Source organism: Sinohyriopsis cumingii, unplaced genomic scaffold (genome assembly GCF_028554795.1).
Source record: "Sinohyriopsis cumingii isolate HCF-2022 unplaced genomic scaffold, ASM2855479v2 utg000663l, whole genome shotgun sequence".
NCBI lineage: Eukaryota > Metazoa > Mollusca > Bivalvia > Unionida > Unionidae > Sinohyriopsis > Sinohyriopsis cumingii.
This window is the reverse complement of record NW_028315922.1, coordinates 186,769-211,569: the sequence shown is the minus strand read 5'-3', so window position 1 is coordinate 211,569 and position 24,801 is coordinate 186,769.

The window sequence follows — 24,801 nt, the reverse complement described above, 5'->3', positions numbered from 1 at the left end:
ACATACATGAGCTATAAAACAGTGTCCTAGTAGACGCTAACACACATACATGAGCCATAAAAATGTGTCCCAGTACACACTAGCACACAGACTAACACACACAGTGTCCTAGAAGCCGCTAACACACATACATGAGCCATAAAAAGTGTCCCAGTACACACTAACACACAGACGTGAGCCATAAAGTGTCCCAGTACACACTAACACACATACATGAGCCATTAAAAAGTGTCCTAGTAGACGCTAACACAAGATATGAGCCATAAAAAGTGTCCCAGTACACACTAACACACAGACATGAGCCATTAAAAAGTGTCCTAGTAGACGCTAACACACAGACATGAGCCATAAAAAAGTGTCCCAGTACACACTAACACACAGACATTGAGCCATAAAAATGTGCCCCAATAGTTCTAGATCATCTAGTAAAGAATCAAAGTTCAATATCAAGTCGCTTTATGCAAACGCCTGTTCAAACCAGGGATCAAATCATCACCTGAAAGTCACGTAATTACACAGAATAATGTTTCTTTGGTGTATTGGTAGCCACTGAAATTAATGTAACTAACAAAGTATCATGAATTAAAAAAGCAGTTTATGATTCTAGTTAAACTCGCATATGTACAGTGACGTGAATAACCAAATGCCAAGAATGAGCGGTTCCCTCAAAATAAAGACTTTCATCTCTGCTGGCAAACAATTCCCATTTTATTTTACCTTTGTAATGAAAAGGTTTATAGGAGACTATAAACTTGACCTGCTGATCTAAACATAAATTAATTTTCAAACATCTATTTCTAAAAATTGTCTGCCTTATAAGTGGTCATATTTTGGTCAGAGAAGAACAGATGATACAATGACTTTTGTGTTTGAAGACTTTTCCTTGTAGCTTTTAAATAGGTACATTCAGAGTAAATAATACAAATTTGTTGACTTTCTATATTATTTGTTCTGACATGGTAGATAATATAAAAATTGTGATATTTATTTTTGACTGATTTCACAACATACAGTGTGTATGTTATACAGCTAATAGTGATCCCAGGAAAGGGCTGTACTGTTCAGGTCTTTATATATGTTATATATTTGGCAATTGAGCCTGATACAATCGTGACATATTTCTCCAGTACTGAGGAAATATATTATTCATGAAAACTGCTAAGCATGTATCGATTAATTTTTTTTACAGACACACAATTTATCACTTAAACCTTGTACATCATCAGGTCAAAGGAAAGTGAGTGAGAAAAAAACACGAGTTTTTTTGACAGATATAAAAAGTCCAAGAAATGTATGCATGTTGTTTAAATGTATTTTGAGACAGATGTATGTTTATTCTGCATTTGGGCAAAGTAAAAATAGGCGATTTCAGATTTCCTGGAACGAAAATGTACATGTGTCTAAATGATGAAACTGAACATACAATTACCATTTTGATCAAATCACTGGTATTTTTAATGTTCCATGTCAAAACTGATTCATTTTTGTCTGCATTCTGCAAAGAAGTAAAATATATCAAAATACTTTACTCTGTTAAAAACACTTTATTAAATTTTAAATTTAACTTGGTACCTGTAGTAGTATCAAATTGAATTTGATTGATAATAAGAAATAAATCAAATAAAAATAGGCACTAATATTTAGAATATTTAGGACTAGTAAAGTAAAACAAAGTAAAATTTTCATTAACAAATCAAGTGTTATGGGTTCTCCTTTTTTGACGTCTTTTGCTTATTCCTTTCAAGCATAGATTTAGTTCAAAATTAGTTTTAATAATCTTTATTGTTTTGAGAATTAATATTGTAATGGAAAAGTACTTGATGAACTCTCAAGTTTTTATTCAACTTTCCGAACTGTGCTAAGTGCATGTGAGTATGGTCTTATATACTGACATACCTTACGAAAGTTTAGATCAATCAAAATGCAAGGCTAGTTTGATTATTCACTCAGGTAACTAAATATGTATGTACTATAATCTTGGCATACGTCAGTCTATGGAAGACGATGGTGTAGCTCCAGAGTAAGGTGTTGTTTCTCTTTCTTTCTAGCTCTCTTTTCAGCTTGCTTTATGTTCCTGTCTTCCTCGGCTTTTTGAACGCCCTGTCTGACAGCTAGGCGCCAGGTGGAATGGTCGTTAGCACAGCTCTTCCAGACGTTGACATTGATGTTGGCCGTCTTCATGTCCTTCTTGCAAACATCTTTGTAGCGCAGACGTGGTCGTCCAGTCAGTCGTGCGCCTTCTGCTAACTCACCGTATAACAGTTTCTAATCTCCCATTCATATAAAAAATCTTAGAAAAGGTTGTTCTATCCCAGCTTGTATCTCATCTGAATTCAAACAGTCTTTTTAGCAATGTACAATCTGCATATCGCCCTTGCCACAGTACTGAAACTACTTTTCTAAAAGTAGTTAATGATATTCTCTCTGCTTTGGATAGCGGAAAGATTACAGTCCTCGCCTTCCTTGATTTGTCTGCAGCATTTGACATAATAGACCATGATATATTACTTCACCGTCTCCAGCATGTATTTGGCATTCATGATACAGCCTTACTGTAGTTCAAGTCCTACTTGGTCAACAGGACACAAATTGTGTCTGCAAATGGAATACACTCCAGCCCAGTTGATCTATGTTGTGGTGTTCCACAAGGGTCTGTTCTTGGACCTGTTCTCTTCATTCTGTAGACTCAGCCGTTCTCAAGTGTCATAGATCATCATCCAGTGTCTCACCGATTGTACGCTGATAACACCCAAATATACAAATCTAGCCACCCAACTGAAGTTGATGCTACCATCCAAGGTGTAGAGAAGTGCATTTCTGATGTGAAATCATGGATGACATGTAACAAGCTGCACATGAATGATGATAAAACTGAGGCCATTCTGATCACAACACAAAGACTTTCTCATTCAAATCCTTGACCTCAAACAATAAATATCAGCAACACCAACATTAAATTCACACAATCAGTACAAAACCTAGTTCTTACTCTGGACAGTACTCTCACATTGCACCAACATGTCATGAACATATGCAAGGCTGCATATCTTGAGCTGAGACGCATCAGCTCCATTCGCAAATATCGTTCAGTTGATGCCACTTGTGTGTTCATTAGTACTTTCAAGACTGGACTATCGTAACTCAGTTCTGTCTGGTTCATCTCAATATCTACTCCAGAAACTTCAAAAAGTTCAAAACACAGCTGCTCGGATCACACTTAGAGTACCACGATCAGAGCACACCTCTCCGCTGATCTGTACCCTACACTGGCTATCCATTCGATCCAGAATCAAACACAAAATGTGTTCTCTGTGCTACGTGTCACTGACGGACCCTAGTCCATCATATACCTATCCGACCTCACCCATGTGTACACACCACCAAGATACTTACGCTCCTCTTCTGACAATCGTATACTCATTATTTCCACTATGAAAACAAAGTCATATGGACAGCGTTCTTTTGCATACCAGGGCCGAGCAACGTGGAATGAATTGGCACTGAGTCACAAAGACACAGTGACCCCACTCACTTATTTCAACTGCAAGAACAAACCTAAAGACCTAATAATGTTTCCTACCTTAAATATTCTCAGCATGTTTTTTCTATGTTTTCTAATTTCAAGGTGTTTGTGTTTGTAATCATATCATTATATGTTTTTTTTTTATCTTATAGGTGCTGTGTAATGTTGTAAAGCGCTTAGAGTTTCTTAAGATTAGGCGCTATACAAAGTCCTCATTGATATTATTATTATTATTATTATTATTATTATTATTATTATTATTTGCTGATAGGTCACTTCATAGTAAACCAGTGTATTTATTAATGCATTAGGTTAGAATTTACACATGCTTGAACTGTGAATTTGGAAAATGGTAAAGTATGTAAGATCAGTTACTATGAATGTATGCATATGTCAGAGCATGGATATTTAAATGTTTGTGTACTTTGTATGAGTTGTAAGGTAAAGAAATGCATCTGATTATTGTGATATTGTTTGGTATAACTGAATTAGGAATATGTACCTACTGATGTTAGGAAACTAATTGATGTATGTATAAGAAGTAATTGATACCGTGCTGTATTATGACGTTTGTTTTACCATACAAGAACATATGGGTATCTCGATGTGTATGAATGCGTGACTGAAGAAACATAATATCCGTTATCTGACGAGAGGCTGTGTGTACTGAGAGATGAGAGGGCTAAGGAAAACGACTGTACCGTCCTTGTGTTTTCACAGGAAGCTTTTTAGGGAACACAGAACTTCCAGTTCTATTGAGTCCCGAGTCTTCAAGAGCTGGAGACGGAAGTGAGACTAGCCACAACAGTTGAAGTCGACAGAAGTGCAGTCGTGGGGGAGAAAGTTGAGGAGGAGGGGAAGGGGTCTAGAGAAAGTTGAGGAGGAGGAAGGTTTGGGGAGGAAGAGGAGAAGGAATAGGGAGAAATAGGAGAGAGAAAGGATAAAACAGATGAGTAGAAATACAAGGACAGGTGGATATCAATCACACACTGCTAATCAAGTGATGAAATAGACTTATCAAAGGGTTGAGCGGAAGGAGTGTAATTAGAAATTTGAGTCATTTGATTACTGAATTGTTATTAAATTGTTATTCATTGAATTTCAACCTTTTTGTACATTCAGCCATCTAACCATCGGTATTGTCGACTTGGGGCTCGGAGCTTTACATTTACTTTTCACTAAATTTAACTTCTAACAAAATAGAGCCTGGATGGGACTTCTATAATAGTTTAAATAAAATATCCGGAGCACCTAACCCCAACCATAACAATCATCACAAGCCATCAAAAGTGTCCGATTACACACTAATGCACAAAAATGAGCCATCAAAAAGTTTCCCAGTATACACTAACACACAGACATGAGCCATCAAAAAGTGTCCGAGTACACACTAGCACAGACATGAACCAGCAAAAGGTGTCCCAGTACACACTAGCATACAAACATGAGCCATCAAAAAGTGTCTCAGTACACACTAACACACATACATGAGCCACTAAAATGTCAGAGTACACACTAACACAGACATGAGCCATCAAAGTGTCCCAGTACACACTAGCACACAGACATGAGCTATCAAAAAGTGTCCCAGTACACACTAGCACACAAACATGAGCCATCAAAGTGTCCCAGTACACACTAACACACAGACATGAGCCACTAAAATGTCAGATTACACACTAACACAGACATGAGCCATCAAAAAGTGTCACTGTACACACTAGCACACAAACATGAGCCATCAAAAAGTGTCACTGTACACACTAGCACACAAACATGAGCCATCAAAGTATCCCAGTACACACTAACATAGACATGAGCCACAGAAGTGTCAGAGTACACACTAACACAGACATGAGCCATCAAAGTGTCCCAGCACACACTAGCACACAGACATGAGCCATCAAAAAGTGTCCCAGTACACACTAACATAGATATGAGCCACAGAAGTGTCAGAGTACACACTAACACAGACATGAGCCATCAAAGTGTCCCAGTACACACTAGCACACAGACATGAGCCATCAAAAAGTGTCCCAGTACACACTAACACACATACATGAGCTATAAAACAGTGTCCTAGTAGACGCTAACACACATACATGAGCCATAAAAATGTGTCCCAGTACACACTAGCACACAGACTAACACACACAGTGTCCTAGAAGCCGCTAACACACATACATGAGCCATAAAAAGTGTCCCAGTACACACTAACACACAGACGTGAGCCATAAAGTGTCCCAGTACACACTAACACACATACATGAGCCATTAAAAAGTGTCCTAGTAGACGCTAACACAAGATATGAGCCATAAAAAGTGTCCCAGTACACACTAACACACAGACATGAGCCATTAAAAAGTGTCCTAGTAGACGCTAACACACAGACATGAGCCATAAAAAAGTGTCCCAGTACACACTAACACACAGACATTGAGCCATAAAAATGTGCCCCAATAGTTCTAGATCATCTAGTAAAGAATCAAAGTTCAATATCAAGTCGCTTTATGCAAACGCCTGTTCAAACCAGGGATCAAATCATCACCTGAAAGTCACGTAATTACACAGAATAATGTTTCTTTGGTGTATTGGTAGCCACTGAAATTAATGTAACTAACAAAGTATCATGAATTAAAAAAGCAGTTTATGATTCTAGTTAAACTCGCATATGTACAGTGACGTGAATAACCAAATGCCAAGAATGAGCGGTTCCCTCAAAATAAAGACTTTCATCTCTGCTGGCAAACAATTCCCATTTTATTTTACCTTTGTAATGAAAAGGTTTATAGGAGACTATAAACTTGACCTGCTGATCTAAACATAAATTAATTTTCAAACATCTATTTCTAAAAATTGTCTGCCTTATAAGTGGTCATATTTTGGTCAGAGAAGAACAGATGATACAATGACTTTTGTGTTTGAAGACTTTTCCTTGTAGCTTTTAAATAGGTACATTCAGAGTAAATAATACAAATTTGTTGACTTTCTATATTATTTGTTCTGACATGGTAGATAATATAAAAATTGTGATATTTATTTTTGACTGATTTCACAACATACAGTGTGTATGTTATACAGCTAATAGTGATCCCAGGAAAGGGCTGTACTGTTCAGGTCTTTATATATGTTATATATTTGGCAATTGAGCCTGATACAATCGTGACATATTTCTCCAGTACTGAGGAAATATATTATTCATGAAAACTGCTAAGCATGTATCGATTAATTTTTTTTACAGACACACAATTTATCACTTAAACCTTGTACATCATCAGGTCAAAGGAAAGTGAGTGAGAAAAAAACACGAGTTTTTTTGACAGATATAAAAAGTCCAAGAAATGTATGCATGTTGTTTAAATGTATTTTGAGACAGATGTATGTTTATTCTGCATTTGGGCAAAGTAAAAATAGGCGATTTCAGATTTCCTGGAACGAAAATGTACATGTGTCTAAATGATGAAACTGAACATACAATTACCATTTTGATCAAATCACTGGTATTTTTAATGTTCCATGTCAAAACTGATTCATTTTTGTCTGCATTCTGCAAAGAAGTAAAATATATCAAAATACTTTACTCTGTTAAAAACACTTTATTAAATTTTAAATTTAACTTGGTACCTGTAGTAGTATCAAATTGAATTTGATTGATAATAAGAAATAAATCAAATAAAAATAGGCACTAATATTTAGAATATTTAGGACTAGTAAAGTAAAACAAAGTAAAATTTTCATTAACAAATCAAGTGTTATGGGTTCTCCTTTTTTGACGTCTTTTGCTTATTCCTTTCAAGCATAGATTTAGTTCAAAATTAGTTTTAATAATCTTTATTGTTTTGAGAATTAATATTGTAATGGAAAAGTACTTGATGAACTCTCAAGTTTTTATTCAACTTTCCGAACTGTGCTAAGTGCATGTGAGTATGGTCTTATATACTGACATACCTTACGAAAGTTTAGATCAATCAAAATGCAAGGCTAGTTTGATTATTCACTCAGGTAACTAAATATGTATGTACTATAATCTTGGCATACGTCAGTCTATGGAAGACGATGGTGTAGCTCCAGAGTAAGGTGTTGTTTCTCTTTCTTTCTAGATCTCTTTTCAGCTTGCTTTATGTTCCTGTCTTCCTCGGCTTTTTGAACGCCCTGTCTGACAGCTAGGCGCCAGGTGGAATGGTCGTTAGCACAGCTCTTCCAGACGTTGACATTGATGTTGGCCGTCTTCATGTCCTTCTTGCAAACATCTTTGTAGCGCAGACGTGGTCGTCCAGTCAGTCGTGCGCCTTCTGCTAACTCACCGTATAACAGTTTCTAATCTCCCATTCATATAAAAAATCTTAGAAAAGGTTGTTCTATCCCAGCTTGTATCTCATCTGAATTCAAACAGTCTTTTTAGCAATGTACAATCTGCATATCGCCCTTGCCACAGTACTGAAACTACTTTTCTAAAAGTAGTTAATGATATTCTCTCTGCTTTGGATAGCGGAAAGATTACAGTCCTCGCCTTCCTTGATTTGTCTGCAGCATTTGACATAATAGACCATGATATATTACTTCACCGTCTCCAGCATGTATTTGGCATTCATGATACAGCCTTACTGTAGTTCAAGTCCTACTTGGTCAACAGGACACAAATTGTGTCTGCAAATGGAATACACTCCAGCCCAGTTGATCTATGTTGTGGTGTTCCACAAGGGTCTGTTCTTGGACCTGTTCTCTTCATTCTGTAGACTCAGCCGTTCTCAAGTGTCATAGATCATCATCCAGTGTCTCACCGATTGTACGCTGATAACACCCAAATATACAAATCTAGCCACCCAACTGAAGTTGATGCTACCATCCAAGGTGTAGAGAAGTGCATTTCTGATGTGAAATCATGGATGACATGTAACAAGCTGCACATGAATGATGATAAAACTGAGGCCATTCTGATCACAACACAAAGACTTTCTCATTCAAATCCTTGACCTCAAACAATAAATATCAGCAACACCAACATTAAATTCACACAATCAGTACAAAACCTAGTTCTTACTCTGGACAGTACTCTCACATTGCACCAACATGTCATGAACATATGCAAGGCTGCATATCTTGAGCTGAGACGCATCAGCTCCATTCGCAAATATCGTTCAGTTGATGCCACTTGTGTGTTCATTAGTACTTTCAAGACTGGACTATCGTAACTCAGTTCTGTCTGGTTCATCTCAATATCTACTCCAGAAACTTCAAAAAGTTCAAAACACAGCTGCTCGGATCACACTTAGAGTACCACGATCAGAGCACACCTCTCCGCTGATCTGTACCCTACACTGGCTATCCATTCGATCCAGAATCAAACACAAAATGTGTTCTCTGTGCTACGTGTCACTGACGGACCCTAGTCCATCATATACCTATCCGACCTCACCCATGTGTACACACCACCAAGATACTTACGCTCCTCTTCTGACAATCGTATACTCATTATTTCCACTATGAAAACAAAGTCATATGGACAGCGTTCTTTTGCATACCAGGGCCGAGCAACGTGGAATGAATTGGCACTGAGTCACAAAGACACAGTGACCCCACTCACTTATTTCAACTGCAAGAACAAACCTAAAGACCTAATAATGTTTCCTACCTTAAATATTCTCAGCATGTTTTTTCTATGTTTTCTACTTTCAAGGTGTTTGTGTTTGTAATCATATCATTATATGTTTTTTTTTTATCTTATAGGTGCTGTGTAATGTTGTAAAGCGCTTAGAGTTTCTTAAGATTAGGCGCTATACAAAGTCCTCATTGATATTATTATTATTATTATTATTATTATTATTATTATTATTATTATTATTTGCTGATAGGTCACTTCATAGTAAACCAGTGTATTTATTAATGCATTAGGTTAGAATTTACACATGCTTGAACTGTGAATTTGGAAAATGGTAAAGTATGTAAGATCAGTTACTATGAATGTATGCATATGTCAGAGCATGGATATTTAAATGTTTGTGTACTTTGTATGAGTTGTAAGGTAAAGAAATGCATCTGATTATTGTGATATTGTTTGGTATAACTGAATTAGGAATATGTACCTACTGATGTTAGGAAACTAATTGATGTATGTATAAGAAGTAATTGATACCGTGCTGTATTATGACGTTTGTTTTACCATACAAGAACATATGGGTATCTCGATGTGTATGAATGCGTGACTGAAGAAACATAATATCCGTTATCTGACGAGAGGCTGTGTGTACTGAGAGATGAGAGGGCTAAGGAAAACGACTGTACCGTCCTTGTGTTTTCACAGGAAGCTTTTTAGGGAACACAGAACTTCCAGTTCTATTGAGTCCCGAGTCTTCAAGAGCTGGAGACGGAAGTGAGACTAGCCACAACAGTTGAAGTCGACAGAAGTGCAGTCGTGGGGGAGAAAGTTGAGGAGGAGGGGAAGGGGTCTAGAGAAAGTTGAGGAGGAGGAAGGTTTGGGGAGGAAGAGGAGAAGGAATAGGGAGAAATAGGAGAGAGAAAGGATAAAACAGATGAGTAGAAATACAAGGACAGGTGGATATCAATCACACACTGCTAATCAAGTGATGAAATAGACTTATCAAAGGGTTGAGCGGAAGGAGTGTAATTAGAAATTTGAGTCATTTGATTACTGAATTGTTATTAAATTGTTATTCATTGAATTTCAACCTTTTTGTACATTCAGCCATCTAACCATCGGTATTGTCGACTTGGGGCTCGGAGCTTTACATTTACTTTTCACTAAATTTAACTTCTAACAAAATAGAGCCTGGATGGGACTTCTATAATAGTTTAAATAAAATATCCGGAGCACCTAACCCCAACCATAACAATCATCACAAGCCATCAAAAGTGTCCGATTACACACTAATGCACAAAAATGAGCCATCAAAAAGTTTCCCAGTATACACTAACACACAGACATGAGCCATCAAAAAGTGTCCGAGTACACACTAGCACAGACATGAACCAGCAAAAGGTGTCCCAGTACACACTAGCATACAAACATGAGCCATCAAAAAGTGTCTCAGTACACACTAACACACATACATGAGCCACTAAAATGTCAGAGTACACACTAACACAGACATGAGCCATCAAAGTGTCCCAGTACACACTAGCACACAGACATGAGCTATCAAAAAGTGTCCCAGTACACACTAGCACACAAACATGAGCCATCAAAGTGTCCCAGTACACACTAACACACAGACATGAGCCACTAAAATGTCAGATTACACACTAACACAGACATGAGCCATCAAAAAGTGTCACTGTACACACTAGCACACAAACATGAGCCATCAAAAAGTGTCACTGTACACACTAGCACACAAACATGAGCCATCAAAGTATCCCAGTACACACTAACATAGACATGAGCCACAGAAGTGTCAGAGTACACACTAACACAGACATGAGCCATCAAAGTGTCCCAGCACACACTAGCACACAGACATGAGCCATCAAAAAGTGTCCCAGTACACACTAACATAGATATGAGCCACAGAAGTGTCAGAGTACACACTAACACAGACATGAGCCATCAAAGTGTCCCAGTACACACTAGCACACAGACATGAGCCATCAAAAAGTGTCCCAGTACACACTAACACACATACATGAGCTATAAAACAGTGTCCTAGTAGACGCTAACACACATACATGAGCCATAAAAATGTGTCCCAGTACACACTAGCACACAGACTAACACACACAGTGTCCTAGAAGCCGCTAACACACATACATGAGCCATAAAAAGTGTCCCAGTACACACTAACACACAGACGTGAGCCATAAAGTGTCCCAGTACACACTAACACACATACATGAGCCATTAAAAAGTGTCCTAGTAGACGCTAACACAAGATATGAGCCATAAAAAGTGTCCCAGTACACACTAACACACAGACATGAGCCATTAAAAAGTGTCCTAGTAGACGCTAACACACAGACATGAGCCATAAAAAAGTGTCCCAGTACACACTAACACACAGACATTGAGCCATAAAAATGTGCCCCAATAGTTCTAGATCATCTAGTAAAGAATCAAAGTTCAATATCAAGTCGCTTTATGCAAACGCCTGTTCAAACCAGGGATCAAATCATCACCTGAAAGTCACGTAATTACACAGAATAATGTTTCTTTGGTGTATTGGTAGCCACTGAAATTAATGTAACTAACAAAGTATCATGAATTAAAAAAGCAGTTTATGATTCTAGTTAAACTCGCATATGTACAGTGACGTGAATAACCAAATGCCAAGAATGAGCGGTTCCCTCAAAATAAAGACTTTCATCTCTGCTGGCAAACAATTCCCATTTTATTTTACCTTTGTAATGAAAAGGTTTATAGGAGACTATAAACTTGACCTGCTGATCTAAACATAAATTAATTTTCAAACATCTATTTCTAAAAATTGTCTGCCTTATAAGTGGTCATATTTTGGTCAGAGAAGAACAGATGATACAATGACTTTTGTGTTTGAAGACTTTTCCTTGTAGCTTTTAAATAGGTACATTCAGAGTAAATAATACAAATTTGTTGACTTTCTATATTATTTGTTCTGACATGGTAGATAATATAAAAATTGTGATATTTATTTTTGACTGATTTCACAACATACAGTGTGTATGTTATACAGCTAATAGTGATCCCAGGAAAGGGCTGTACTGTTCAGGTCTTTATATATGTTATATATTTGGCAATTGAGCCTGATACAATCGTGACATATTTCTCCAGTACTGAGGAAATATATTATTCATGAAAACTGCTAAGCATGTATCGATTAATTTTTTTTACAGACACACAATTTATCACTTAAACCTTGTACATCATCAGGTCAAAGGAAAGTGAGTGAGAAAAAAACACGAGTTTTTTTGACAGATATAAAAAGTCCAAGAAATGTATGCATGTTGTTTAAATGTATTTTGAGACAGATGTATGTTTATTCTGCATTTGGGCAAAGTAAAAATAGGCGATTTCAGATTTCCTGGAACGAAAATGTACATGTGTCTAAATGATGAAACTGAACATACAATTACCATTTTGATCAAATCACTGGTATTTTTAATGTTCCATGTCAAAACTGATTCATTTTTGTCTGCATTCTGCAAAGAAGTAAAATATATCAAAATACTTTACTCTGTTAAAAACACTTTATTAAATTTTAAATTTAACTTGGTACCTGTAGTAGTATCAAATTGAATTTGATTGATAATAAGAAATAAATCAAATAAAAATAGGCACTAATATTTAGAATATTTAGGACTAGTAAAGTAAAACAAAGTAAAATTTTCATTAACAAATCAAGTGTTATGGGTTCTCCTTTTTTGACGTCTTTTGCTTATTCCTTTCAAGCATAGATTTAGTTCAAAATTAGTTTTAATAATCTTTGTTGTTTTGAGAATTAATATTGTAATGGAAAAGTACTTGATGAACTCTCAAGTTTTTATTCAACTTTCCGAACTGTGCTAAGTGCATGTGAGTATGGTCTTATATACTGACATACCTTACGAAAGTTTAGATCAATCAAAATGCAAGGCTAGTTTGATTATTTACTCAGGTAACTAAATATGTATGTACTATAATCTTGGCATACGTCAGTCTATGGAAGACGATGGTGTAGCTCCAGAGTAAGGTGTTGTTTCTCTTTCTTTCTAGCTCTCTTTTCAGCTTGCTTTATGTTCCTGTCTTCCTCGGCTTTTTGAACGCCCTGTCTGACAGCTAGGCGCCAGGTGGAATGGTCGTTAGCACAGCTCTTCCAGACGTTGACATTGATGTTGGCCGTCTTCATGTCCTTCTTGCAAACATCTTTGTAGCGCAGACGTGGTCGTCCAGTCAGTCGTGCGCCTTCTGCTAACTCACCGTATAACAGTTTCTAATCTCCCATTCATATAAAAAATCTTAGAAAAGGTTGTTCTATCCCAGCTTGTATCTCATCTGAATTCAAACAGTCTTTTTAGCAATGTACAATCTGCATATCGCCCTTGCCACAGTACTGAAACTACTTTTCTAAAAGTAGTTAATGATATTCTCTCTGCTTTGGATAGCGGAAAGATTACAGTCCTCGCCTTCCTTGATTTGTCTGCAGCATTTGACATAATAGACCATGATATATTACTTCACCGTCTCCAGCATGTATTTGGCATTCATGATACAGCCTTACTGTAGTTCAAGTCCTACTTGGTCAACAGGACACAAATTGTGTCTGCAAATGGAATACACTCCAGCCCAGTTGATCTATGTTGTGGTGTTCCACAAGGGTCTGTTCTTGGACCTGTTCTCTTCATTCTGTAGACTCAGCCGTTCTCAAGTGTCATAGATCATCATCCAGTGTCTCACCGATTGTACGCTGATAACACCCAAATATACAAATCTAGCCACCCAACTGAAGTTGATGCTACCATCCAAGGTGTAGAGAAGTGCATTTCTGATGTGAAATCATGGATGACATGTAACAAGCTGCACATGAATGATGATAAAACTGAGGCCATTCTGATCACAACACAAAGACTTTCTCATTCAAATCCTTGACCTCAAACAATAAATATCAGCAACACCAACATTAAATTCACACAATCAGTACAAAACCTAGTTCTTACTCTGGACAGTACTCTCACATTGCACCAACATGTCATGAACATATGCAAGGCTGCATATCTTGAGCTGAGACGCATCAGCTCCATTCGCAAATATCGTTCAGTTGATGCCACTTGTGTGTTCATTAGTACTTTCAAGACTGGACTATCGTAACTCAGTTCTGTCTGGTTCATCTCAATATCTACTCCAGAAACTTCAAAAAGTTCAAAACACAGCTGCTCGGATCACACTTAGAGTACCACGATCAGAGCACACCTCTCCGCTGATCTGTACCCTACACTGGCTATCCATTCGATCCAGAATCAAACACAAAATGTGTTCTCTGTGCTACGTGTCACTGACGGACCCTAGTCCATCATATACCTATCCGACCTCACCCATGTGTACACACCACCAAGATACTTACGCTCCTCTTCTGACAATCGTATACTCATTATTTCCACTATGAAAACAAAGTCATATGGACAGCGTTCTTTTGCATACCAGGGCCGAGCAACGTGGAATGAATTGGCACTGAGTCACAAAGACACAGTGACCCCACTCACTTATTTCAACTGCAAGAACAAACCTAAAGACCTAATAATGTTTCCTACCTTAAATATTCTCAGCATGTTTTTTCTATGTTTTCTAATTTCAAGGTGTTTGTGTTTGTAATCATATCATTATATGTTTTTTTTTTATCTTATAGGTGCTGTGTAATGTTGTAAAGCGCTTAGAGTTTCTTAAGATTAGGCGCTATACAAAGTCCTCATTGATATTATTATTATTATTATTATTATTATTATTATTATTATTATTATTTGCTGATAGGTCACTTCATAGTAAACCAGTGTATTTATTAATGCATTAGGTTAGAATTTACACATGCTTGAACTGTGAATTTGGAAAATGGTAAAGTATGTAAGATCAGTTACTATGAATGTATGCATATGTCAGAGCATGGATATTTAAATGTTTGTGTACTTTGTATGAGTTGTAAGGTAAAGAAATGCATCTGATTATTGTGATATTGTTTGGTATAACTGAATTAGGAATATGTACCTACTGATGTTAGGAAACTAATTGATGTATGTATAAGAAGTAATTGATACCGTGCTGTATTATGACGTTTGTTTTACCATACAAGAACATATGGGTATCTCGATGTGTATGAATGCGTGACTGAAGAAACATAATATCCGTTATCTGACGAGAGGCTGTGTGTACTGAGAGATGAGAGGGCTAAGGAAAACGACTGTACCGTCCTTGTGTTTTCACAGGAAGCTTTTTAGGGAACACAGAACTTCCAGTTCTATTGAGTCCCGAGTCTTCAAGAGCTGGAGACGGAAGTGAGACTAGCCAAAACAGTTGAAGTCGACAGAAGTGCAGTCGTGGGGGAGAAAGTTGAGGAGGAGGGGAAGGGGTCTAGAGAAAGTTGAGGAGGAGGAAGGTTTGGGGAGGAAGAGGAGAAGGAATAGGGAGAAATAGGAGAGAGAAAGGATAAAACAGATGAGTAGAAATACAAGGACAGGTGGATATCAATCACACACTGCTAATCAAGTGATGAAATAGACTTATCAAAGGGTTGAGCGGAAGGAGTGTAATTAGAAATTTGAGTCATTTGATTACTGAATTGTTATTAAATTGTTATTCATTGAATTTCAACCTTTTTGTACATTCAGCCATCTAACCATCGGTATTGTCGACTTGGGGCTCGGAGCTTTACATTTACTTTTCACTAAATTTAACTTCTAACAAAATAGAGCCTGGATGGGACTTCTATAATAGTTTAAATAAAATATCCGGAGCACCTAACCCCAACCATAACAATCATCACAAGCCATCAAAAGTGTCCGATTACACACTAATGCACAAAAATGAGCCATCAAAAAGTTTCCCAGTATACACTAACACACAGACATGAGCCATCAAAAAGTGTCCGAGTACACACTAGCACAGACATGAACCAGCAAAAGGTGTCCCAGTACACACTAGCATACAAACATGAGCCATCAAAAAGTGTCTCAGTACACACTAACACACATACATGAGCCACTAAAATGTCAGAGTACACACTAACACAGACATGAGCCATCAAAGTGTCCCAGTACACACTAGCACACAGACATGAGCTATCAAAAAGTGTCCCAGTACACACTAGCACACAAACATGAGCCATCAAAGTGTCCCAGTACACACTAACACACAGACATGAGCCACTAAAATGTCAGATTACACACTAACACAGACATGAGCCATCAAAAAGTGTCACTGTACACACTAGCACACAAACATGAGCCATCAAAAAGTGTCACTGTACACACTAGCACACAAACATGAGCCATCAAAGTATCCCAGTACACACTAACATAGACATGAGCCACAGAAGTGTCAGAGTACACACTAACACAGACATGAGCCATCAAAGTGTCCCAGCACACACTAGCACACAGACATGAGCCATCAAAAAGTGTCCCAGTACACACTAACATAGATATGAGCCACAGAAGTGTCAGAGTACACACTAACACAGACATGAGCCATCAAAGTGTCCCAGTACACACTAGCACACAGACATGAGCCATCAAAAAGTGTCCCAGTACACACTAACACACATACATGAGCTATAAAACAGTGTCCTAGTAGACGCTAACACACATACATGAGCCATAAAAATGTGTCCCAGTACACACTAGCACACAGACTAACACACACAGTGTCCTAGAAGCCGCTAACACACATACATGAGCCATAAAAAGTGTCCCAGTACACACTAACACACAGACGTGAGCCATAAAGTGTCCCAGTACACACTAACACACATACATGAGCCATTAAAAAGTGTCCTAGTAGACGCTAACACAAGATATGAGCCATAAAAAGTGTCCCAGTACACACTAACACACAGAAATGAGCCATAAAAAAGTGTCCTAGTAGACGCTAACACACAGACATGAGCCATAAAAAAGTGTCCCAGTACACACTAACACACAGACATTGAGCCATAAAAATGTGCCCCAATAGTTCTAGATCATCTAGTAAAGAATCAAAGTTCAATATCAAGTCGCTTTATGCAAACGCCTGTTCAAACCAGGGATCAAATCATCACCTGAAAGTCACGTAATTACACAGAATAATGTTTCTTTGGTGTATTGGTAGCCACTGAAATTAATGTAACTAACAAAGTATCATGAATTAAAAAAGCAGTTTATGATTCTAGTTAAACTCGCATATGTACAGTGACGTGAATAACCAAATGCCAAGAATGAGCGGTTCCCTCAAAATAAAGACTTTCATCTCTGCTGGCAAACAATTCCCATTTTATTTTACCTTTGTAATGAAAAGGTTTATAGGAGACTATAAACTTGACCTGCTGATCTAAACATAAATTAATTTTCAAACATCTATTTCTAAAAATTGTCTGCCTTATAAGTGGTCATATTTTGGTCAGAGAAGAACAGATGATACAATGACTTTTGTGTTTGAAGACTTTTCCTTGTAGCTTTTAAATAGGTACATTCAGAGTAAATAATACAAATTTGTTGACTTTCTATATTATTTGTTCTGACATGGTAGATAATATAAAAATTGTGATATTTATTTTTGACTGATTTCACAACATACAGTGTGTATGTTATACAGCTAATAGTGATCCCAGGAAAGGGCTGTACTGTTCAGGTCTTTATATATGTTATATATTTGGCAATTGAGCCTGATACAATCGTGACATATTTCTCCAGTACTGAGGAAATATATTATTCATGAAAACTGCTAAGCATGTATCGATTAATTTTTTTTACAGACACACAATTTATCACTTAAACCTTGTACATCATCAGGTCAAAGGAAAGTGAGTGAGAAAAAAACACGAGTTTTTTTGACAGATATAAAAAGTCCAAGAAATGTATGCATGTTGTTTAAATGTATTTTGAGACAGATGTATGTTTATTCTGCATTTGGGCAAAGTAAAAATAGGCGATTTCAGATTTCCTGGAACGAAAATGTACATGTGTCTAAATGATGAAACTGAACATACAATTACCATTTTGATCAAATCACTGGTATTTTTAATGTTCCATGTCAAAACTGATTCATTTTTGTCTGCATTCTGCAAAGAAGTAAAATATATCAAAATACTTTACTCTGTTAAAAACACTTTATTAAATTTTAAATTTAACTTGGTACCTGTAGTAGTATCAAATTGAATTTGATTGATAATAAGAAATAAATCAAATAAAAATAGGCACTAATATTTAGAATATTTAGGACTAGTAAAGTAAAACAAAGTAAAATTTTCATTAACAAATCAAGTGTTATGGGTTCTCCTTTTTTGACGTCTTTTGCTTATTCCTTTCAAGCATAGATTTAGTTCAAAATTAGTTTTAATAATCTTTGTTGTTTTGAGAATTAATATTGTAATGGAAAAGTACTTGATGAACTCTCAAGTTTTTATTCAACTTTCCGAACTGTGCTAAGTGCATGTGAGTATGGTCTTATATACTGACATACCTTACGAAAGTTTAGATCAATCAAAATGCAAGGCTAGTTTGATTATTTACTCAGGTAACTAAATATGTATGTACTATAATCTTGGCATACGTCAGTCTATGGAAGACGATGGTGTAGCTCCAGAGTAAGGTGTTGTTTCTCTTTCTTTCTAGCTCTCTTTTCAGCTTGCTTTATGTTCCTGTCTTCCTCGGCTTTTTGAACGCCCTGTCTGACAGCTAGGCGCCAGGTGGAATGGTCGTTAGCACAGCTCTTCCAGACGTTGACATTGATGTTGGCCGTCTTCATGTCCTTCTTGCAAACATCTTTGTAGCGCAGACGTGGTCGTCCAGTCAGTCGTGCGCCTTCTGCTAACTCACCGTATAACAGTTTCTAATCTCCCATTCATATAAAAAATCTTAGAAAAGGTTGTTCTATCCCAGCTTGTATCTCATCTGAATTCAAACAGTCTTTTTAGCAATGTACAATCTGCATATCGCCCTTGCCACAGTACTGAAACTACTTTTCTAAAAGTAGTTAATGATATTCTCTCTGCTTTGGATAGCGGAAAGATTACAGTCCTCGCCTTCCTTGATTTGTCTGCAGCATTTGACATAATAGACCATGATATATTACTTCACCGTCTCCAGCATGTATTTGGCATTCATGATACAGCCTTACTGTAGTTCAAGTCCTACTTGGTCAACAGGACACAAATTGTGTCTGCAAATGGAATACACTCCAGCCCAGTTGATCTATGTTGTGGTGTTCCACAAGGGTCTGTTCTTGGACCTGTTCTCTTCATTCTGTAGACTCAGCCGTTCTCAAGTGTCATAGATCATCATCCAGTGTCTCACCGATTGTACGCTGATAACACCCAAATATACAAATCTAGCCACCCAACTGAAGTTGATGCTACCATCCAAGGTGTAGAGAAGTGCATTTCTGATGTGAAATCATGGATGACATGTAACAAGCTGCACATGAATGATGATAAAACTGAGGCCATTCTGATCACAACACAAAGACTTTCTCATTCAAATCCTTGACCTCAAACAATAAATATCAGCAACACCAACATTAAATTCACACAATCAGTACAAAACCTAGTTCTTACTCTGGACAGTACTCTCACATTGCACCAACATGTCATGAACATATGCAAGGCTGCATATCTTGAGCTGAGACGCATCAGCTCCATTCGCAAATATCGTTCAGTTGATGCCACTTGTGTGTTCATTAGTACTTTCAAGACTGGACTATCGTAACTCAGTTCTGTCTGGTTCATCTCAATATCTACTCCAGAAACTTCAAAAAGTTCAAAACACAGCTGCTCGGATCACACTTAGAGTACCACGATCAGAGCACACCTCTCCGCTGATCTGTACCCTACACTGGCTATCCATTCGATCCAGAATCAAACACAAAATGTGTTCTCTGTGCTACGTGTCACTGACGGACCCTAGTCCATCATATACCTATCCGACCTCACCCATGTGTACACACCACCAAGATACTTACGCTCCTCTTCTGACAATCGTATACTCATTATTTCCACTATGAAAACAAAGTCATATGGACAGCGTTCTTTTGCATACCAGGGCCGAGCAACGTGGAATGAATTGGCACTGAGTCACAAAGACACAGTGACCCCACTCACTTATTTCAACTGCAAGAACAAACCTAAAGACCTAATAATGTTTCCTACCTTAAATATTCTCAGCATGTTTTTTCTATGTTTTCTAATTTCAAGGTGTTTGTGTTTGTAATCATATCATTATATGTTTTTTTTTTATCTTATAGGTGCTGTGTAATGTTGTAAAGCGCTTAGAGTTTCTTAAGATTAGGCGCTATACAAAGTCCTCATTGATATTATTATTATTATTATTATTATTATTATTATTATTATTATTATTTGCTGATAGGTCACTTCATAGTAAACCAGTGTATTTATTAATGCATTAGGTTAGAATTTACACATGCTTGAACTGTGAATTTGGAAAATGGTAAAGTATGTAAGATCAGTTACTATGAATGTATGCATATGTCAGAGCATGGATATTTAAATGTTTGTGTACTTTGTATGAGTTGTAAGGTAAAGAAATGCATCTGATTATTGTGATATTGTTTGGTATAACTGAATTAGGAATATGTACCTACTGATGTTAGGAAACTAATTGATGTATGTATAAGAAGTAATTGATACCGTGCTGTATTATGACGTTTGTTTTACCATACAAGAACATATGGGTATCTCGATGTGTATGAATGCGTGACTGAAGAAACATAATATCCGTTATCTGACGAGAGGCTGTGTGTACTGAGAGATGAGAGGGCTAAGGAAAACGACTGTACCGTCCTTGTGTTTTCACAGGAAGCTTTTTAGGGAACACAGAACTTCCAGTTCTATTGAGTCCCGAGTCTTCAAGAGCTGGAGACGGAAGTGAGACTAGCCAAAACAGTTGAAGTCGACAGAAGTGCAGTCGTGGGGGAGAAAGTTGAGGAGGAGGGGAAGGGGTCTAGAGAAAGTTGAGGAGGAGGAAGGTTTGGGGAGGAAGAGGAGAAGGAATAGGGAGAAATAGGAGAGAGAAAGGATAAAACAGATGAGTAGAAATACAAGGACAGGTGGATATCAATCACACACTGCTAATCAAGTGATGAAATAGACTTATCAAAGGGTTGAGCGGAAGGAGTGTAATTAGAAATTTGAGTCATTTGATTACTGAATTGTTATTAAATTGTTATTCATTGAATTTCAACCTTTTTGTACATTCAGCCATCTAACCATCGGTATTGTCGACTTGGGGCTCGGAGCTTTACATTTACTTTTCACTAAATTTAACTTCTAACAAAATAGAGCCTGGATGGGACTTCTATAATAGTTTAAATAAAATATCCGGAGCACCTAACCCCAACCATAACAATCATCACAAGCCATCAAAAGTGTCCGATTACACACTAATGCACAAAAATGAGCCATCAAAAAGTTTCCCAGTATACACTAACACACAGACATGAGCCATCAAAAAGTGTCCGAGTACACACTAGCACAGACATGAACCAGCAAAAGGTGTCCCAGTACACACTAGCATACAAACATGAGCCATCAAAAAGTGTCTCAGTACACACTAACACACATACATGAGCCACTAAAATGTCAGAGTACACACTAACACAGACATGAGCCATCAAAGTGTCCCAGTACACACTAGCACACAGACATGAGCTATCAAAAAGTGTCCCAGTACACACTAGCACACAAACATGAGCCATCAAAGTGTCCCAGTACACACTAACACACAGACATGAGCCACTAAAATGTCAGAGTACACACTAACACAGACATGAGCCATCAAAAAGTGTCACTGTACACACTAGCACACAAACATGAGCCATCAAAGTATCCCAGTACACACTAACATAGACATGAGCCACAGAAGTGTCAGAGTACACACTAACACAGACATGAGCCATCAAAGTGTCCCAGCACACACTAGCACACAGACATGAGCCATCAAAAAGTGTCCCAGTACACACTAACATAGATATGAGCCACAGAAGTGTCAGAGTACACACTAACACAGACATGAGCCATCAAAGTGTCCCAGTACACACTAGCACACAGACATGAGCCATCAAAAAGTGTCCCAGTACACACTAACACACATACATGAGCTATAAAACAGTGTCCTAGTAGACGCTAACACACATACATGAGCCATAAAAATGTGTCCCAGTACACACTAGCACACAGACTAACACACACAGTGTCCTAGAAGCCGCTAACACACATACATGAGCCATAAAAAGTGTCCCAGTACACACTAACACACAGACGTGAGCCATAAAGTGTCCCAGTACACACTAACACACATACATGAGCCATTAAAAAGTGTCCTAGTAGACGCTAACACAAGATATGAGCCATAAAAAGTGTCCCAGTACACACTAACACACAGACATGAGCCATTAAAAAGTGTCCTAGTAGACGCTAACACACAGACATGAGCCATAAAAAAGTGTCCCAGTACACACTAACACACAGACATTGAGCCATAAAAATGTGCCCCAATAGTTCTAGATCATCTAGTAAAGAATCAAAGTTCAATGTCAAGTCGCTTTATGCAAACGCCTGTTCAAACCAGGGATCAAATCATCACCTGAAAGTCACGTAATTACACAGAATAATGTTTCTTTGGTGTATTGGTAGCCACTGAAATTAATGTAACTAACAAAGTATCATGAATTAAAAAAGCAGTTTATGATTCTAGTTAAACTCGCATATGTACAGTGACGTGAATAACCAAATGCCAAGAATGAGCGGTTCCCTCAAAATAAAGACTTTCATCTCTGCTGGCAAACAATTCCCATTTTATTTTACCTTTGTAATGAAAAGGTTTATAGGAGACTATAAACTTGACCTGCTGATCTAAACATAAATTAATTTTCAAACATCTATTTCTAAAAATTGTCTGCCTTATAAGTGGTCATATTTTGGTCAGAGAAGAACAGATGATACAATGACTTTTGTGTTTGAAGACTTTTCCTTGTAGCTTTTAAATAGGTACATTCAGAGTAAATAATACAAATTTGTTGACTTTCTATATTATTTGTTCTGACATGGTAGATAATATAAAAATTGTGATATTTATTTTTGACTGATTTCACAACATACAGTGTGTATGTTATACAGCTAATAGTGATCCCAGGAAAGGGCTGTACTGTTCAGGTCTTTATATCTGTTATATATTTGGCAATTGAGCCTGATACAATCGTGACATATTTCTCCAGTACTGAGGAAATATATTATTCATGAAAACTGCTAAGCATGTATCGATTAATTTTTTTTACAGACACACAATTTATCACTTAAACCTTGTACATCATCAGGTCAAAGGAAAGTGAGTGAGAAAAAAACACGAGTTTTTTTGACAGATATAAAAAGTCCAAGAAATGTATGCATGTTGTTTAAATGTATTTTGAGACAGATGTATGTTTATTCTGCATTTGGGCAAAGTAAAAATAGGCGATTTCAGATTTCCTGGAACGAAAATGTACATGTGTCTAAATGATGAAACTGAACATACAATTACCATTTTGATCAAATCACTGGTATTTTTAATGTTCCATGTCAAAACTGATTCATTTTTGTCTGCATTCTGCAAAGAAGTAAAATATATCAAAATACTTTACTCTGTTAAAAACACTTTATTAAATTTTAAATTTAACTTGGTACCTGTAGTAGTATCAAATTGAATTTGATTGATAATAAGAAATAAATCAAATAAAAATAGGCACTAATATTTAGAATATTTAGGACTAGTAAAGTAAAACAAAGTAAAATTTTCATTAACAAATCAAGTGTTATGGGTTCTCCTTTTTTGACGTCTTTTGCTTATTCCTTTCAAGCATAGATTTAGTTCAAAATTAGTTTTAATAATCTTTGTTGTTTTGAGAATTAATATTGTAATGGAAAAGTACTTGATGAACTCTCAAGTTTTTATTCAACTTTCCGAACTGTGCTAAGTGCATGTGAGTATGGTCTTATATACTGACATACCTTACGAAAGTTTAGATCAATCAAAATGCAAGGCTAGTTTGATTATTCACTCAGGTAACTAAATATGTATGTACTATAATCTTGGCATACGTCAGTCTATGGAAGACGATGGTGTAGCTCCAGAGTAAGGTGTTGTTTCTCTTTCTTTCTAGCTCTCTTTTCAGCTTGCTTTATGTTCCTGTCTTCCTCGGCTTTTTGAACGCCCTGTCTGACAGCTAGGCGCCAGGTGGAATGGTCGTTAGCACAGCTCTTCCAGACGTTGACATTGATGTTGGCCGTCTTCATGTCCTTCTTGCAAACATCTTTGTAGCGCAGACGTGGTCGTCCAGTCAGTCGTGCGCCTTCTGCTAACTCACCGTATAACAGTTTCTAATCTCCCATTCATATAAAAAATCTTAGAAAAGGTTGTTCTATCCCAGCTTGTATCTCATCTGAATTCAAACAGTCTTTTTAGCAATGTACAATCTGCATATCGCCCTTGCCACAGTACTGAAACTACTTTTCTAAAAGTAGTTAATGATATTCTCTCTGCTTTGGATAGCGGAAAGATTACAGTCCTCGCCTTCCTTGATTTGTCTGCAGCATTTGACATAATAGACCATGATATATTACTTCACCGTCTCCAGCATGTA